Source organism: Triticum dicoccoides, chromosome 5A, assembly GCF_002162155.2.
Source record: "Triticum dicoccoides isolate Atlit2015 ecotype Zavitan chromosome 5A, WEW_v2.0, whole genome shotgun sequence".
Taxonomy (NCBI): domain Eukaryota; kingdom Viridiplantae; phylum Streptophyta; class Magnoliopsida; order Poales; family Poaceae; genus Triticum; species Triticum dicoccoides.
This window is the reverse complement of record NC_041388.1, coordinates 631,603,988-631,610,907: the sequence shown is the minus strand read 5'-3', so window position 1 is coordinate 631,610,907 and position 6,920 is coordinate 631,603,988.

The following is a 6,920-nucleotide window of genomic DNA, read 5'->3' as shown; positions in this document are numbered from 1 at the left end:
GATTTGCTAGTGGACTTTGGGAGTTTCTTAGCCAGCTTGGTGACTCCATATTTTTCACTATTTCAGCAAGTCTTTTGTAAGCATTAAACTTTCAGCACTACATTTCTATCTTATGTGTACATCTGTTTGCTTCCAATTGCTATATATGTATTGTTGTTACTAAAAATGATGAAGCTCCTGTCAATTGCTATACATATATATGTGTATGATGATCCTCCTTTCCTGCAGTAGTATAACTAGGATATAAAGCACATTGAACTAACAATCTTGTATGGTGCCTAAACTACAATGATTCAGGAACATCAGATGACATAGCATGTGGATATTGACATAGGATGAGTAGATTAATAAGTGAGCCAAAAGTGATGGACAAACCTCATGCTAGGAATTCTCGAGGGTTGCAGTACATGGAATGCATTTGCAAATGCAGCCAAAACCTGATATATACCAAAAAAATTGTATATAAATATGCTGAATTTTCTGCTCTGATTGTTACTCAAAGAAATTTAGCAAAAAAATGGGGTCCTAGGAGACGCCGCTGCTGCTTGAGGCCCTTGAGAGGCCCTTTGTGTCGTGATGATTTTGCAGGTACCCCGAGAGGCCCTTGAGTTTGCCGGAATGTCGATTAACTTCCGTTCTGGCAAATTCGGGTACTCCATATGTCCTATTTTCAGCAAAGGTCATGCTGAAATTTTCCGTGAATTTTAGAATGACTTTGCTAAAATTCGGACATATGAGGTACTTGCTACTAATGCATGGGTCGGGGTATCTTAGTACTTAATTAAGTAGGATCAACTGTCCCTTTATTCTTGTTGCATTAAACCATAGGTGGCAATAGAGCCAAGTGATTAGGCCCGACTTAGAAATTCTCCTCAACATCGATAAACCCTAGATGATAAACCCAACATAGGTGGCAATAGAGCCAACTGATTAGTGCCAAGTGATTAGGCCCAACCTAGGGTGCCTCAGCATCGATAAACCCTAAATGATGAAAACTTAGCATTTAGGGTGCCTCGGCGTTGACAAACCCTAAATGATGAAACCTTGGCTTTTAGGGTGCCTCGGTGTCGATGAGAACCTAAATGATGTACGCTTAGGCTTTTAGGGTGCCTCGGCGTCGACAAACCCTAAATGATAAAAGCTTAGCTTTTAGGATGCCTCGGTGTCGACAAACCCTAAATGATGAGACCATGATCTTGTTCCTTGACAATAACCAACTTTTTTGACCAAACTTTTTTCCTATTTAGAGCGAAACATGGCCCACAACGATGAGGCCGGCGGTTCGGGCGGCAAGCAATTCTGGGAGCTGTCCCAGGAGTTGGAGGAAGAACCTCACCGCTATGACGACACCGCGGAAGACACCGATCCTGACTACACAACCCCTAGTGGCGTCGGGGATGACACCACTGATGATGGCGCCGCGGATACCACCACTGCTGATGGCGGCGCACGCACAGATGGCAGCCAACCGAAGAGGCAACGGAAGGACCGGCGCCCGAACGTGCTCGGCACCATCAGGGAGGAATTTACTGAAGTGAACTCCGATGGGCATCCGACGGCGCCCAAACACGTAGTCAAGGGGTACTCGATTCACCTCGGGTGCATTCTCTGGAACACCGCCTCGATCAACACCGAGATCCTAAGGCATAAGGACCGAGGGAATTTGCGCAGCCTCCTCTTCATGAAGTTGCACGAACGATACAAGTTCCCCGCTAAGTTCGCAAACACACGCCTCTCGGGTAATAAAGTGAATGGTGCCGCTTCACGACGATGAGAACGACCCTGTCTACTTGGAAAAGCACGGTGAAGGCAATGATTGACAAAGGTGATAGTTATGAGAGGATCAAGGCAAAATATCCTTTGATGAGCGAAGATGACTACAAGGAGTTCAAGATCAAGTGCGAGAGCCCCGCAACCTCCGAATAAAGTCAGTGGGGGAAAGAAATGCGGCAGTTGAACATGGGGTCCACCAACTCGGTCCCGGCGGTTACAGAATGGCGGAGCCTGTATGGGACAAGGAGGACGCGGAGCGTGCCGAGCAAGGCCTACCGCATCGCTTCGAGAAATACAGTGACAAGCAGACCAGGAACTTTCTCAGGGCCCGGTACAAGGAGGACCCGGTAACAAAGGAGCTTACCACGGATCCGAAGACCAAGGAGCTTGAGCTTGTTCTGGTAAGGAATACACCCCCGCGTAATTAGCTCCATATGGTTGCATTCTAATTAATCCCCAATATTTATAAATGGTTCATGTTCCTTCCACAGGACAAAGAAAGCAGTAGCGCGGGGTCATCTCAGAGCTCCCCTTTCGACGCCCCTTTGAATAGGGCATTGAACGTAATGAAAAACAGGGATAAGCTCAATAAGCCGACGTCAGCTGGTCGTGTGGTCGGCAAAGGCTTGTCCACAAAATGGTCGTCATACTATGGCGCTGGTGGGCGAAAGGAGAAAAAGACCAGCTCGGAAAGCCAGTCGCGCGAGGTTGAAGCACTCAAGGCGCAAGTGGCGCGGATTCCGGAGATGGTCCAAGAGCAAGTGCGACAACAACTGGGATCGACGCTTACCGGCATTATGCCTACCTTGATTCATGGGATAACGATGTGGATTGCGGGTGGCCAACAGGGGCCACCCCTGATTCCCAGCTTCACGGCCAGCAACTCACACAATGCGCAGGCGGCGCCATTGGTGTCTCCGGTGTCGGCGGTATTGGTTTCTATGGCGGCGGCGCCATTGGTGTCTCCGGCGGCGGCGGTATTGGTGTCTCCGACGCCAGCATTGGAGCTTAATGCACCCGGGTGTACGCCGGCCGGCACCTCGCCAGCAAGAGGCCCCTCCGTCAGTTGCACGCCCGCCATTGGCGGTGCCTCGACATTAGCCGAGCTCGACGGCATCATGGTAACTAAGCCTCTCGGCCGAGGACTTCATCTCCTTGCCTTTGACTGGGCATCCCTGACGCCCTACATGTTTTCGTAGGGCGCTGCCAACGTTCCTTGCACTCTCCTGCACTTCGTGGGTGGCGAGTTGGTCGATGTCTCCAAGGGCAGAATCATTCAACCGGACAACCCCGTGTTCCACGGTAATCCGATGCCACCCACAATGTATAGGGTTGAAGTGGTTCGGGTGCTGCCAGGCTGCGACGAGCTGTTACCTCCGATTCGACCCGCTGGGGCCGACGAGGAAGATGAGATTACCCTCAGCGCCTGCGTAAGCTGGCCCCTGCTTTGGCCGAAGAGCCAGATTCGTTTGGGGGCGGGGGACACCACCCCACAGACAAGACCGCCAGTCGTGCCGGTGCCAAGCCATGGCAAGAACGCCGCAACGCTACCGGACATGCCGGACATCCCTATGGCACAGGATCTGGACATGCATATGGCACAGGATCCGGACGACGACGACGACGATGGTACATTTACCAACATCGATAAGTACTTTGCCGAACATGGGTACGGTGACGAGTTCTACGGGCCTCCTTCTCAAGAACCCAAACAAGACAACCGCGATCTAGCTGGTACGGCGGAGAAACCCAATTGCAACAGGCGTCGTCTGGCGTTTAGTTCTCAGGAGACGCCAAAAGTCTATTAGTATGGAGTTTCTTCATGCGCTTTATACCAATATGACCCAAATGGTAGTGCCACAAATAAGTTGCACTATCATTATCAACTCTGCATCTTTTGGCTTCAACATTATGAATATGTGTATCACTACTATCGAGATTCAGCAAGAATAGACCACTCTTTAAGGGTGCATGACCATAAAAGATATTACTCATATAAATAGAACAACCATTATTCTCAGATTTAAATGAATAACCGTCCCGCATCAAACAAGATCCAGATATAATGTTCATGCTTAATGATGGCACCAAATAACAATTATTTAGGTCTAAAACTAATCCCGAAGGTAGATGTAGAGGTAGTGTGCCGACAGCGATCACATCGACTTTGGAACCATTTCCCACGTGCATCATCACCTCGTTCTTAGCCAGTCTTCGCTTAATCCGTAGTCACTATTTCGAGTTGCAAATATTAACAGAACCAGTATCAAATACCCAGGTGCTACTGCGAGCTCTGGTAAGGTACACATCAATAACATGTATAGCACATATACCTTTGTTCACCTTGCCATCCTTCTTATCCGCCAAAATACTTGGGGCAGTTCCGCTTCCAGTGACCAGTCTGTTTGCAGTAGAAGCACTCAGTCTTAGGATTAGGTCCAGACTTCGGTTTCTTTTCCTGAGCAACAACTTGTTTGTTGTTCTTCTTGAAGTTCCCCTTCTTCTTCCCTTTGCCCTTTTTCTTAAAACTGGTGGTCTTATTGACCATCAACACTTGATGCTCCTTCTTGATTTCTACCTCCGCAGCCTTTAGCATCGCGAAGAGCTTGGGAATTGTCTTATCATCCCTTGCATATTATAGTTCATCATGAAGCTTTTGTAGCTTGGTGGCAGTGATTGAAGAACTCTGTCAATGACACTATCAACATGAAGATTAACTCCCAGTTGAGTCAAGTGATTATGATACCCAGACATTTTGAGTATATGCTCACTAACAGAACTATTCTCCTCCATCTTGCAGCTATAGAACTTATTGGAGACTTCATATCTCTCAATCCGGGCATTTGCTTGAAATATTAACTTCAACTCCTAGAACATCTCATATGCTCCATGACGTTCAAAACGTCGTTGAAGTCCCGGTTCTAAGCCGTAAAGCATGGCACACTGAACTATCGAGTAGTCATCAGCTTTGCTCTGCCAGACATTCATAATATCTGGTGTTGCTCCTGCAGCAGGTTTGGCACTTAGCGGTGCTTCCAGGACGTAATTCTTATGTGCAGCAATGAGGATAATCCTCAAGTTACGAACCCAGTCCGTGTAATTGCTACCACCATCTTTCAACTTTGCTTTCTCAAGGAACACATTAAAATTCAACGGAATAACAACACGGGCCATCTATCTACAACAACATAGATAAGCAAAATACTATCAGGTACTAAGTTCATGATAAATTTAAGTTCAATTAATCATATTACTTAAGAACTCCCACTTAGATAGACATCCCTCTAATCATCTAAGTGATCACGTGATCCATATCAACTAAACCATAAACGATCATCACGTGAAATGGAGTAGTTTTCAATGGTGAACATCACTATGTTGATCATATCTACTATATGATTCACGCTCGACCTTTCAGTCTCAGTGTTCCGAGGCCATATCTGCATATGCTAAGCTCGTCAAGTTTAACCCGAGTATTCTGCGTGTGCAAAACTGGCTTGCACCTGTTGTAGATGGACGTAGAGCTTATCACACCCGATCATCACGTGGTGTCTCGGCACAATGAACTTTGGCAATGGTGCATACTCAGGGAGAACACTTTTTATCTTCAAATTTAGTGAGAGATCATCTTATAATGCTACCGTCAAACAAAGAAGAATAAGATGCATAAAAGATAAACATCACATGCAAACAATATAAGTGATATGATATGGCCATCATCATCTTGTGCTTGTGATCTCCATCTCCGAAGCACCGTCATGATCACCATCGTCACCGGCGCGACACCTTGATCTCCATCGTAGCATCATTGTCGTCTCGCCAACTATTGCTTCTACGACTATCGCTACCGCTTAGTGATAAAGTACAGCAATTACAGGGCGATTGCATTGCATACAATAAAGCGACAACCATATGGCTCCTGCCAGTTGCCGATAACTCCGTTACAAAACATGATCATCTCATACAATAAATATAGCATCATGTCTTGACCATATCACATCACAACATGCCCTGCAAAAACAAGTTAGACGTCCTCTACTTTGTTGTTGCAAGTTTTAGGTGGCTGCTCGGGCTGAGCAAGAACCGTTCTTACCTACGCATCAAAACCACAACGATAGTTCGTCAAGTTAGTGTTGTTTTAACTTTCTCAAGGACCGGGCGTAGCCACACTCGGTTCAACTAAACTTGGAGAAACTGACACCTGCCAGCCACATGTGTGCAAAGCACGTCGGTAGAACCAGTCTCGCGTAAGCGTACGCGTAATGTCGGTCCGGGCCGCTTCATCCAACAATACCGCCGAACCAAACTATGACATGCTGGTAAGCAGTATGACTTGTATCCACTATAAGAAATATGTCAACTTGTGACCTTGACTATTGGTCACTGAAAGGTCATTGTTTTTCATTTGTGACCTTTTTTGACCAAAAACAGAAGGTCAAAAGCTGGCGGTCATAAACTGAAATTAATGACCTTCTCTGTGAGAAGGTCGTGGACGTTTATGACCAAAATATGTCTATTGTTTTGTTTTGGTCACTAGCAGCCTCCCCAGGCCACGTAGGCATCCGACATGGTAATCTGATGTGGCACAAGAATCAGCCCGGTCCAATTTGGTGTTTATATGGGCCGAGCCCATTAATTCGGCCTTTTTAATATTTATTTTCCTATTAATTTTTGCTAGCTACATGGGCTGGCCCAGCAATTCGGCCTTTTTTATTTCTAGATGCGGCCTTTTGCAGTGTATGCTCTTTTATTTTTTGCCATTTTATTTTCCACTGTTTTACATTTGTCCCAAATATCATAATATCATACACTGGTCCCACACGTCAGAAATTTCAAATGTGCTCAAATTATTTTGATAAGTGGGTCGCATGAGTCATGTTTCCATTGCACACATTTTCAAATCACATACATAATTACTATTTCATATGAAACATAAATTGTAATTCTGAAACATACATGAAATTCACAAACAGAGAGAAGATACATTAATTCACATACATAATTACTATTTCATTCACAAACAGAGAGAAGATACATTAAATTCCCAGATAACCCAGCTATTATTACATAACTTGCTATATAAGAATGTCTTGGAGCTTCTTTGAACATCTTTCATCTTGAATTTACTCAAAATAGCTGCCAACAAG